At 34.7% G+C, this 12966-nt stretch overlaps 1 pseudogene; it reads left to right on the forward strand.

Annotated features, from left to right (window-relative positions):
- The first annotated feature begins 2268 nt into the window (after positions 1 to 2268).
- LOC127115114 (chloride channel protein CLC-d-like) lies at positions 2269 to 12964 on the forward strand (annotated as a pseudogene).
- The last annotated feature ends 2 nt before the right edge of the window (positions 12965 to 12966 follow it).

Genomic DNA, 12966 nt, shown 5'->3' on the forward strand with positions numbered 1-12966 from the left:
CAAATTTTGAATCCATGATGATGATTTTTGCAAGTATTAATATGAATGAATGATGTACATGTATTTGGTATGAATGTGTGCAGATGAATCACACTCCAAAAGTCAGATGAAAAAGTGAAAAGACGAGGACAAATTTTGGGGTATGACACTAGAAGGCGACCTAAACATCGTTAACTAAAATCAACCAACAAACACTCATTTTCTACAAAGAACTACGTAGCTTTGTGTTCCCCATCGTGCTTGGGGATACATAGAAGCAAGACTCGTAATCTTTTTAAACACCCTAATAAAAAACTTATTTCTAGTCCTTCATTTTTTTTATAAACACATAATAATATTTGAAGAAAATAAGTAACATAAGCTAACATTCATATTCACAAAACTAACTAAAAGGTTCCCGTTAAGTATAACAGATATGAGGGGTGCTATACATTCCCGTCATATAACTGACTTTCGAACCCGAATTTGATTGCGACGACCATATTTTTGTTCTTGTAGGGTTTTATCGATTTTTTCCATTTAAAAAATAAACTTCTGTGATGACTCTATTGTATTTCAAGCGTTCGTGCGCTCGAGTATTTTTTTTTGCACCGCGACACACCATCCCATATTTTCTTCAATTTATCTTTTCCTTTGTCGATCTTTGAAGAGTATTATTGCATTTTCTTGAAGAACTTAGCTTGCACGACTGCTCACTCGCCTTCTTTGAGTATCTGGTTCAATCTCAAGTCATGAGCTTCAAGGGGTGCTTGCAATTCTTCAAACTTCATGTCAGACAAGTCTTTAGACTCTTTAATGACCACAACTATATGATCAAAATTGGAAGGTAAGGCTCTTAAAAACCTTTTCCACCGTCTGCAGTTTATTATATTCTCTCCACACGATCTCATTTGATTGGTCAACAACACCAATCTTGAAAAGAATTATGCAATTGCTTCATCATTATTTACTTGTGTGTGTTCTCGTATTGTTTTCACAAAGATTGCAACTTGACTTTCTTCAACTTCTCATATTCTCTGTACAATTTCTTTGGAAAATGGTAAATTGATTGAGAATTGATTAAAGGTTATGTTTCCATTTTCTATCGATGTAAGCTAAGGAATGCTCTAAATACCAATTTGTTTTGTTACTTAATTTTCAAGTAATTTTCAAATCGATGAATTAAAAGATCAAAAGCAAAATTGAGATCGAGAATTGTCATTAAATGAACTAAGAGATCAATTGGTAAGAGAAATGATATATCTATAGTTAGAAAGCTTGCAACAAACTAACTAACCAAGACAGTAAAATAATTATGTAATATATAATAATATCACTAATAAATCCCATATAATTGACAAAAGAAAAAAGTAAGTTCAAAAGAATGTACTAGTATTAAGAAAAATCCTTGGACATAAAAAGTTAATTATTAACCCTTTGCATCAAAGTTATTTGATCTTGTTTTGTAAATTAACAAAGTAGTTCAATTGATAATTAATTCTCTAAGAATTTTACATTCCTCGATTGGTAATTAAATGGAGAATTATATTTTCTCCAATGAAAATGAAATCTTAACATGACTGTGTCAAGGTAAAACACAAACTCAAAACTTTGTAATTTGATTCAGTAGTGACAACAATATTTGTTTTAAAAACTAGGAGGAGATTTGTCCTTCTCAAAGAATTCCTCAAGATGATTCAATTTTATATACATGTTTATTATTTATTTGAATTACTCTTTTATCTTGTGATTATATTTAATAATTTTTTTAGAAACCGATTTATCTTATTACATTAGAATCTAATATTATTCATCCAATCTTTTGAGATGTTATTGTTTTGTTTGTTAAACTTTTATTCAAGAAGTTAGTGTGATTTCTCTTATTCTTGAGTTTTTTACAAATCCTTTCTTCTGTGAAAACAAAAGCAAAGAAACCCCACATATTTTTTTTTTTCATAATATTTCATAGTAGTATTAGTACTAGTTGCAATCCCAATAACATTTCCCAAAAGCATGTGAGTGATGTTCTAGCAAATAGCCCCTATTTCATAGTAACAGATAACATTGGTGGGAGGATCGACAACGAGAAACATGCTACCTTTTTGACTGATCACTAGGAGTAGGTGTCTAAGAGTAGAATAAATTAGGAAGTTGATGGCTAATCCCAAGATAAGCCATATCCTTTGTGAATCCACTAACAACCCAACTCATATTAGTATTTTTCATCTTATCCCTTAAATTGATTCTTACCCTTTATTAGCCAATACATTAACTGCAGTCTTCTGTAACAACTTTTAATTTTTTTTTGGACTAAAATATAGTTACATATAAACAGTTGAAGAGTTAGTAATCCACTACACCGGCACCACACATGATACCGAATTCTTAATGCGCCACGTCAACGAATAAAACGATGCATCACCATACATAATAAACACTACGATTGAATTCTCACGATTTGCAACTGCGAATTTACTTTACAACCTAAACCCATTCGCACTGGAAAATTACTCTATACAATTCTTTTTTCCTCCATCACAAATTCGCAGTGAAGAAGAACGCACAATTGAAAGAGTGAGAGGCTTGTGAACGATACTCAATTACGGTTACAAAAGAAATTTTGATTTGAAACGCAACCGCGATAATAATCTTCGTTTTCAGTTTTGGATCCGATCGACAACGATGCTGTCGAATCATATCCAAAACGGAATTGAAACGGCGAGGCTCGCTTGGTCACGGATTCCGAACTCCGATGAGTCACAGTTCGTTGATGACGGCGTTGTTCTCCCTTAAGAAGAACGATGGAAGCGCTGTCGAGAGTCTTGACTATGAAGTCATAGAGAATTTTGCTTATCGGGAAGAACAGGTTTTATTTTATTTTATGTTTTAGATTTTTTTTTGAAGTAATTAGTTATTAATTGTTCTGCAATTAATGATGAAATGGTATTGGACTATGCATTGAGATTTTTAGGCGCATAGAAGAAGGAAGCTGTATGTGAGTTACTTGCTGGTAGTGAAATGGTTCTTTGCGTTGCTCATTGGCATTTGTAAGTTCTAGAATTGTTACTATTATCTTAGCTTTGGGAGTTCGGTTTAAATGCTAAGTTGCTCTTTACTTTCACTTTTGTGCTTATTGATTTTTAATTGTGATGGTTTGATTATTACATACTACTTACACTTTTTGAAAGTAGAAGCACATTTGTATTGGGTCGGGTTGGCTGTTTGTATAGATATTATTGTATCAGAGTTAATAGGGAGGTCATAAAATGCTTTCAGCTGCAATTTTTTGTTATTTATCGAGGCTCGTTTCTTTACTAAATTTCCATGGCTGCAAATTTAATAGTTTTTGTTTGAAGTTTTTGATTTTACTGAACACATGTATGATTCACACCTCATCTCTAGTAGCTCTTTACTATTTCAAAAGTTTTTATTTAAACCCATTTTTCCCTTTATTGTTTGCAGGTACTGGATTTGCTGCTGTTTTCATCAATATTCTGTTGAAAATTTTGCTGGCTGGAAATACTCGCTGACATTTATAATTCAGAAATCATATGTCGCTGGCTTTTCGTATATGTTTCGATCAACTTGGTTTTAGTTTACTCTTCTGTATGTATCATCACATTTTCACCAGCAGCTGCTGGCTCGGGTATTCCTGAAATCAAGGGTTACTTAAATGGTGAGATAAACTCTTCAGAGTGTTTCTGGGTTTATGTTGAATGCTGATCCAGCTTATCCAAAAGTCCCATGTTCACCAAGAGTGCTGATTCTCATTATGTTCAGGCGTTGATACTCACGGAATCCTTCTTTTCAGAACTTTGATTGGAAAGGTGTGATGGGTTGCATATTCTTAAAAGCTGGTTGGGAGGTAGCTTATTTTAGAATTTGCCTCGCTGCTAATCGCAAGATCTTATGTGTTACAGGTATTTGGAAGCATTGGTTCAGTGGGGGGAGGCCTCGCCTTGGGCAAAGAAGGTCCTCTGGTCCATACTGGTGCTTGTATTGCTTCTTTGCTTGGACAAGTAAGGACTTAATACACTATATACTAGTACATGTATTGTAAGTTTAAGTTGTCTAGTCAAATAACAGATGCATTAGACCTTACAAATATCAAATAAAATGAAATGAGTCTAAATACCGGTATCACTACCATCTACTTGTCTTATATATTTTAATCAATCATTTATATGAATTGTTCTTTTTTACTTAGCATATGCACATCCTTCCTTGGTGCATTACCATGTAGTGTGAGAAAATAAGGTAAATGTCCACCAAGGGGGTCAACTTTAGGCCTATATATTCGTTCTAGATGTGCTTATTGATACACCTAAGGGATGGTGCGTGGACTATTTTTCTCTTGCGGGTGATGTTGTCTTGGTTGGCGAGTGTATACAAGAAGGAAAATGCGGGCACAAGTTAAGGAAACCATATAGAATGTTGTGTTGGAAAATGGTGCATTCAGTTTTTTTATTATTATTATTATTATTATTATTGTTTTTTAAAATTTCAAACTTGTTATTTCCAATACAAAACTTCTACTTGTGTAACCTCTTCTACTAGCATGGTCCATAAAAGAAATATATAGATAGTTAGAGATATAGATAAAGCCCTAGAGAGTAGAGACACGTGACTGTTGTCTAAGCAGGACTAGATAGAGTAAGTGGAATGTAAATGAGTAAGAGGCACACAAGTTCTAACCTAGATGTGAAAATCAAAGGACATAGAACACCACGACTCTCCTAAAGATGAAAGTGCTATCATGGAGAAGTTGTTACACAAGATAAGATGAGATCAAGACTATAATTGTTAGGAAAATCTGTGTACCCTCTGTTGCAGAAAAAGGTGGTAGAGTCTGTTTTAGATGGATTGAATATGTGAATAAGATCATAGAAGCATTGGTGGAGATTTGACCAGTGGACGGTAGTCAATAGTCAATATCGTATAGTTGTAGACTAGAAAGAGACAAGAAACTTCACGAAATCATCATGAGATTTATTGGTAAAAATCTATACATGATAATGAATCATGACATCGTTTATATAGAATAAGGCTTGCTTGTTGCTGCTACTGTTGGTTTGGTGCATTACCATTGACTATCCATTTCTCTGTAAGAACGATAAACACATCCAACTGGCCTGATTTCAGCCTGAAATTAGTGGTGGAACCAACCTGGTTTCAATCCAAGTAGTGATTGGGCTGGCCCAATATCATCTTGATAGTATTAGGGAATTGCTTATTCCACCCCCTAAGTGGTGGAAAAACACCCTAAATAATTCCGAAAACGCCCTTAAGAATCCGGAAGTGCATTTCGGGACGCGCCGTTGTCACACCAAAACACGTCCTAAGTGAAACTCACCCCATTTTTTTCCCCAAAATTTTGTCCGGAGATGCATTTCCGGATTCATCTTATATCCATTCACACTAAATCCAACCGTAAATGAGTCGCACCCTCATTTTGTAAAAAAAAAGGTCCGGAAATATACTTCCGTAAGAATACAAAAATAGCAGGGGGTGGAATATGGGATCTATGTTTAAAATTGATTTGGTGAGACCATTGCAGCGGCTACGTGTTGAAGCAAAAGGGGGTATAGTAACTCTATAAACGTCAAATCATAGTTGGAACTTTAGAAGGAGCTAAGAGATTGAAGATCTAGATGGATTTGCATTAAGATTTGTGAATAAGATAGCAGCATCCATGAGTGCCAATTAAAAGCATAGCAGCATCCATGAGTGCCAATTAAAAGGATTGCTCTTAAAAGAAAACAAAAATAATTATTAATAATCACCAGACCTTTCTGATCATCGATTAGTCAGTTTATATGTTGTTGATTAATTTGTTAAACTTTGTTAATTTGTAATCTTTGTAGGCCTGTCTATACTTTGATTCCACAGAATTGTTAAATAATGGCGAGCAAGCTAATGACTAAGCTTCCTGATATAACACGCACTGGTTGTTTACGGAAATACATTTCTGGATTTATTCCGGAAGTGTATTTCCGGACTATTTTTTTTTTTTGACAAAACGAGGGTTTGGTTCACTTACGCATGAATTTGGTGTATTTGGGGTGCGTCCGGAAGTGCATTTTCGGATTCTAGGGGTAGTTTTGACTTTTCACTAGGGTGGAGAAGCAATACTTAGGGTGACTTAAGCAACCCCCAAGTATTAGATGGTTGGGCTGATTCAAGTCCAAAGTTAACGAGTGGGCCAGCCCAATATAAGCTTGATCCCATGTAGGAAGTAGTTTGATTCTTCATAGTTATGCCTCATCAGTGTGAGAAATTTTCAAATATTTAATGCACTTTTCCCATGGCTAGGTTCATTTCCGGTTTAATAATTGTATTGCACAGGCGAGGTACTGAGTTCTGTGTTGTCTGCATGTATGTTTATAAAAAAAATATCCATATTTTGATATGGTGGTGATAACATCTATCATCTCAAATTTGTTTCTTAAATTGATCCCTGTGTATTTTATTGTATATGCGTGTATGCAAGTAACTGAATAATATTTATTGTCATGTCTTGATCAGGGTGGGTCCACTAAGTATCATCTAAATTCAAGGTGGTTTAATGTATTCAAAAGTGATCGGGATCGCCGTGATCTTGTAAGCCACCACAACTCTACTCTTTAATTTACTAGTTCCCAAAGTAGAGCTGAGAATGTACTATGTTACATTTTATTCCACAATTCTCCCCTCCGCATCACCAAAACGGAAACCTCCATCTCTTCAATGTTCCTCTCAAACCCTAAATGGGGATGAAGAAAATGCTCATTTTTTATTCTATTGATGTCTTGAAAAGGTAACTTGTGGGTGTGCAGCTGGAGTTGCTGCTGCATTTAGAGCTCCAGTCGGTGGCGTATTGTTTGCATTGGAAGAGGTTACATCCTGGTAAGAATTTTTAATTCTTGAACAAATAACTGTTTGCTTAGAATCCTGTGCAGTAAATAGTATGTGTCTGTTTTATTTCTATTTATTTATTTATGTGCAATATTGTTTATGTTTTCTGTGCTGTTAAAGGTGGAGGAGTCAACTAATGTGGCGTGTCTTTTTCACTTCTGCTATTGTGGCTGTTGTGGTGCGAACTGCGATGGGGTGGTGTAGTAAGAGCGGAAAATGTGGACATTTTGGATCAGGAGGGTTCATAATATGGGATGTATCAGAGTTAAGATCTGAGCTATCACCTTTTTTACTATCAGTTCGGTATTAAGTCTTTGTTTTCTTCTATTCCTCTTCCTAACTGGTTGTATTTTCAGTGGTCAAGAGGATTATTCGTTTGCAGAGTTATTCCCAATGGCTATTATTGGGGTATTGGAGGTCTACTAGGTAGGAATTCTGTCTTTATCTCACACTTAGTTTGCGTAATAATGGGTTTTAGCTGGGTTTGGTTCGTTTTGTTAATTTTGTGTCAATAATTTGCAGGAGCTTTATTTAACCAGCTTACACTTTATATTACTACTTGGCGTCGAAATCATCTTCACAAGAAAGGGAACCGAGTCAAGGTATATTGTTGATTTTGATCCTATTGTTTTCCGACTTTATTTCTGTTAAATGAAAAAAATCAAGAGGGTGGAAAAGAAACTAAGAAAAAAAAAGTCAAAAGATTAAAGAACCAAAGGAAGTGAAGAAATCTTTGTTCATTATATTAATGTTTATTCTTTTTGTAGTGCTTTTTCCTCTCTCACTTGTCTGTATATATTTGTACGTTTCACACCTCCACTGTACTGCAGATTATTGAAGCATGCCTTGTCTCTCTTCTAACATCAGTTATTTCATTTGGCTTGCCGCTTCTAAGAAAATGCAGTCCGTGCCCTGAACCTGATCCTACATCTGGTATTGAATGTCCACGACCTCCTGGAATGTATGGGAATTATGTTAATGTAAGACCAATGGTTTTATTTTATACTCTTTCCTTCATGTACCTCATTTCTTCATAATCAAACTTTTAAAATCTGTACTGAATTTCAATTATCTCTGCCCTATATATATTCGTGTATTTTATGCTACTCAATGAACTTTTAGGTTTATTTACTTATTTTTTATATTTGTTCCTTTTTCAGTTCTATTGTAGCAAAGACAACGAATACAACGATCTTGCTACTATTTTCTTCAATACACAGTCTTGAAAGAACTGGAATTCCTAGTTTGTTTTTCTTTTTTTGTTACACTACTTTAAGTTACTTCTATGTTGTTTCAGGATGATGCCATAAGGAATTTGTTCAGTGCAAAAACAATAAACGAGTACAGTTCCCAAAGTTTGTTAACCTTTTTGGTATTACATTCTTGCTTACTGTTTCAGACTTGCATACATCATACATTTGTGTAGTGGCTTTCTTTGTTATGGTTATCATAGAGCTTTAGACAGTGTTTGCTTGTTTTGCATAATCCAGCTTGCATGTAAATTTGTAATTCAAATGCAGTCGGGCATGGGGTGGGGAAGATCATAAAGCAACAACAGAATGAAATTAAAAATATTTACGAGGGTTCTTTCAAAAAAGCAAGAAAAATCTATTTTCTTACAAGTCTGGTGCTACAAATAGGCATTTTTTGTACTTGTGGAGGCCATGCACATTGAAGTGACTAATGGAATTACAGTTAATTTATCTTTATGTTTCCATGTGGATAAAGTTAGCTCTAATTATGATGCTTTAAATGTTTATACAGTGATTATCATCTCTTTTATCTGGCAGGTCATGTTTTATGGTTTAGCAGTTGTCACGTTTGGTACTGCCGTGCCGGCTGGTCAATTTGTTCCCGGTATTATGATAGGATCAACATATGGCCGTCTTGTTGGCATGTTTGTTGTAAAATATTACAGAAAACTCAACATTGAAGAGGGAACGTGAGTGTGTTTCTAGTTGCTTTCTTTAAAATTATGATTAGCCAGATACTTTTCTTCCTACTTTATATGAATTGCTGTTCTTATAAATCATTTATTTTATCAACAGGTCAATAATCTATCCTTTTTTCTGGCCTTTTATGCTCTCTCCCTCCTTTCCCCCCTGTTTTCTGTGATGTCTCAATGGAAAATGTACCCTCTTCTTGAAGAGATGATTGACAAATTGAACACTGATACCGTGTTAAATGCTGAACTGAGCTTATTAGATTTTTTTTGTCTCTCTCTGTCCAGAAGGAATGGTGTATTTTTTTCTTCATATTGGGCTTTAACATCTTTGTTACTTATCTTCTGTCTACATTTTCACGTGGACACCTTTGACATGGTGCCAATTTGCCAGATATAAATTCCATGCATTTGAAACTGAAAGTTTATTTCTCACTTAAAATTTTTGAGAGTCTTGTTTTTATTGGTATCCAGTCCACCCGCACGTTTTTCTTTCTTCTTTGGGGAAAGGCGCAATGCATTTTTCTTTCTTTGTTTTTTTTTCTATTTTCTTTTATTATTCTTTGACCTGGTATGACTCTGCAATGCTTTCTGTTTTTTTCATTTTGTTTTTCATTCACTATTGATTTGAGCCTCCCTTAGGCGGTCAGAATTTTTAATTTCTTTGAAACAGTTAGATATTTGCATAGGCTACCTTGATTAGAATTTCTAGTAGACTTAAATGTATTACTGTTGGTGGGTTTGCCTATGTCTGCTTCTGACATGCTAGGGATTGTCCTCCAAGGTCAAGACAATTAAATTCAAAAGCTAACAGTAACTGTATTATTGAAGGATTGCCTCTTTTCAAATTTTTGTTTTAACTTTTCTATAAACTGCAAATATACGATCTCCTAGCAGAGCACCTCTGCTACTTTTTAATATGTTTTTACAGTGCTGGCATTTATAATTTTTGCTATAGAAGGCTGGAGTACCCCATATTTTCCCTGAAACTTATGTGACGCTTTTCTTATTTCCAGATATGCTTTGCTAGGAGCTGCATCTTTTCTTGGAGGTCAATGCGAATGACTGTGTCTCTATGTGTCATTATGGTTGAAATCACAAATAACTTGAAACTTTTACCCCTTATTATGCTTGTTCTTCTTATATCAAAGGTATGCATATTTAAATTTCCCATTACAAAGAAAATCATATCAAAATGCACTAAAGTTTTTCCCTTACAGGCTGTTGGTGATGCTTTTAATGACGGCATCTATGAAGAGCAAGCTCGATTGAGAGGCATCCCATTACTAGATTCAAAGCCTAAATATGAGATGAGGAATATGATAGCAAAGGAGGCCTGTGGGAGTGGAAGGGTGAAGATAATTTTAATTTTATTTGTAGCAATCGCTTATACATTATTAGTTGTCCAAGTAATTTGCGTTTTTCTGTGGGTTTTTCCAGCAATTGGGAAAGAAAGGGTCAATGCAATTTTGAATTAAGAAATTGATTTTCTATTATTGTTAGAGTAATTTTTCTTATTGCGGTGAAGTTGTTTGGGGCATAGAATATATGTATGGGCTAGGGTAGTTTATAGGAATCCTAATTGAATTATTGCCTATTCATGATTCTTTCTAGTACCACCAGTTTTGAGAAATAAAGAGGCCGTCTTAAGTTCAATGCAGATTGAAATAATATCATTATTAAAGGCCTGGTGTATAAAAAGGAAGATAGATAGTGAAAGAAAGGGTCCAAAGTTAAAAGCCCAGTTCCATATAGGAAATAAACTATGATCCTGGATAAAACTGATTTATCAAGGGGCAAGCTATACCAATATATGCTCAGGGTCCAACGGGAATTTGTTTTTTGACCCACACACACCATATATATATTACAGTATAAGAAAAACTGTGTTTCACGTACTTTTTTCTGTAGATATCTCTTTGGTACTGATTTTACGTGTAAATTTGTCTGTTGCAGGTGGTATCTTTCCCTCGTGTTGTTAAGGTTCCAGATGTAGTTTCCATTCTGCAGAGCAACTCACACAATGGTTTTCCAGTATGTATTGCTCTTGTACACTTATCAGTCATTATTCTTTGCATTTTCCAAATTGTCTTCTACAATTCACTATGTGCAGGTGATTGATCACACAAGAAGTGGAGAACCACTTGTTATTGGATTAGTGCTTCGAAGGTGAGCAGTGAGCATGATAAACTATTCTTTTTTGTTGAATATGTCTACTCTCTTATATGATTTTGGTCTTAACTTGATGTTAAAGCATGAATCACATAAAAACTCAAGCTACAATATCCTTTCTTTCGTGCAGTCATTTATTGGTAATTCTGCAGTCTAAGGTTGATTTCCAGCATAGTCCTTTACCCTCTGATCCTAGAAGTGGAGGTAGATCAATAAGGTGAGGCAAAATTTTATCAGTTAAGTTTGGCTTTTTTCATTTGTATTCAAATTTCTGATGACTCTTCTTAACTTTTAGGCACGATTCTGGTGAATTTGCAAAGCCTGTTTCTAGTAAAGGAATATCTCTTGACGATATACATCTAACATCAGAGGACTTGGAAATGTACATAGATCTAGCCCCATTTTTGAATCCCTCACCGTATATTGTACCGGAAGATATGTCTCTGACAAAGGTGTGGAGTTTGAAATCCTTTAGATGAGATATTTTTCAATTGTAATCTCCATTTTTGTTGTGGATAATTTTATGATGTCAAGCTGATGACACAGGTATACAATCTTTTCCGCCAACTTGGTTTGAGGCATTTGTTTGTCGTTCCTCGTCCATCACGTGTTCTTGGTTTGATAACCAGAAAGACCTGTTAATTGAGGTAGTCTTTCATAGTAACTTTGGAGTTTCTTGTTGAGTTGGCGTTGAATGTGTTAATTTTTTTTTTCTTATCATGCTTTTGAATGGGCAGGACGCAGAAAATGTGAATACATTAGAGCTCCGGGCAACTAGTGTAAGGTCTCTGATGCTCATTTTATTACATCCTATTTAGTTCTTAAATTTTTAATACAAGTGTTTTATGTCGCATATTTTCTTAGATTCTAAATGATGTTAAAGTTTATCTTTTAGTGGATTTTCATGATCTCAAAAAGATTATGAGTTCTATTTGGATGCAAATTTTTATGTGATGTTATTGCAATTTGTTGGTCATGGTTACACTTGATGCAGCTTGCTTGAGTGTCTTCTCACTCATTTTTTGTCTTCTCACTCATTTTATATCATTGTATTCTACCGAAAAACCGTATGGCCATAATTCATATATTTTTCAGTTCTCCTTGGAATATTTTGCAAATAAAATCATTGACTCACCGTGTTTTCAAAGGTGTCGTATAATAATGTGTACACAGTTACTTTTAATAGCCAAACGTTAGTTCTTAGTATGTTATATCAGTAGCCAATGTTTGAATCATGGACCTCCTCTCTAACTCCTTCAGGTGTATCAGCTCAACCACTTGAGCTACACCTTGGGGATAAAAGTGTACACAATTTTAATTACAGAAAGGTTTCGTTTTTGCATTTATGGACATCTTTGTCAAATTATATTGTCCAAAAGAATGCAATTATTCATCAAGCACAAAATTATAATCAATCTGTACTTTTATATATGGAATATTATGCGTTGTGCTGTCCGGGCTGTCCCTAATTTGATCTGCCAAGTTTTTTTTTTACCGAGTTCATTAAGTGGTAAACATAGTGACCTTTCCAATCAAAAGAAGCATTGTATGTTTCTCTTTTTTATATATATTTGATGCTGTAAATGTGAAGTCATTTTTCAGCTTTCAGTGAGATTGTGAGCAGCTCATAATTGGTTTGTCCATTCTAGATCCATAAAGGATGAATGAGGTGTAAAACTTCTGTGCATTTTCATATTTTCTCATCATCTTTTGCCGTTAAATCTATGCAACTGTGTTACCTTTTTAAGCAAAGCAATTTAGTTTTGCATCTGTCAGGATTTACAAACTTACTCCTATAAATGTATTATTTAAGTCTTCATGATTTCCTCATCACAGAACTCAGCATCAGAATAGAAGATTGACGGCAAGGAATGTAGATGTGGAGCGCCCTTTGCTGAATGGTCTTCTGGCTTAGAATCATCAGATACCTGACTATTACTGTGCAATTTTGCGAAAGTCCTTTCCGCAGGCAATTTTTC

The sequence above is a fragment of the Lathyrus oleraceus genome, unplaced genomic scaffold (assembly GCF_024323335.1).
Source record: "Lathyrus oleraceus cultivar Zhongwan6 unplaced genomic scaffold, CAAS_Psat_ZW6_1.0 chrUn1104, whole genome shotgun sequence".
Classification (NCBI taxonomy): domain Eukaryota; kingdom Viridiplantae; phylum Streptophyta; class Magnoliopsida; order Fabales; family Fabaceae; genus Lathyrus; species Lathyrus oleraceus.